The sequence below is a fragment of the Acipenser ruthenus genome, chromosome 9 (genome assembly GCF_902713425.1).
Source record: "Acipenser ruthenus chromosome 9, fAciRut3.2 maternal haplotype, whole genome shotgun sequence".
Lineage (NCBI taxonomy): Eukaryota > Metazoa > Chordata > Actinopteri > Acipenseriformes > Acipenseridae > Acipenser > Acipenser ruthenus.
In genome coordinates, this window is record NC_081197.1 from 13,426,103 (window position 1) to 13,426,392 (window position 290).

Here is a 290-nt window from a genome sequence, read left to right on the forward strand (position 1 = left end):
CCAGGGACAGTGCTGTGACATGCATGGCAGTCTGCAGTAAGCCTGTGGAATTTGTCCCAGCTAGAGAAGAGAGAAGGGGAAGAATGCTTTGAATGGAGCTGGAATCCCAGCCATTCTATACTCTGGGGGACACTAAGACTGCATTGTGCCTGGGGAATGGACCCTGTCATTCTGAATGTATCTGCTTGGGCCACAGCCAGGGGTACTACTACATTTCTAATGACTCTTAATAGAAATAATTAAGTCATGAGGTAATCCATTCCCACTGTTAAAAAAGATTCAAGAAAGGC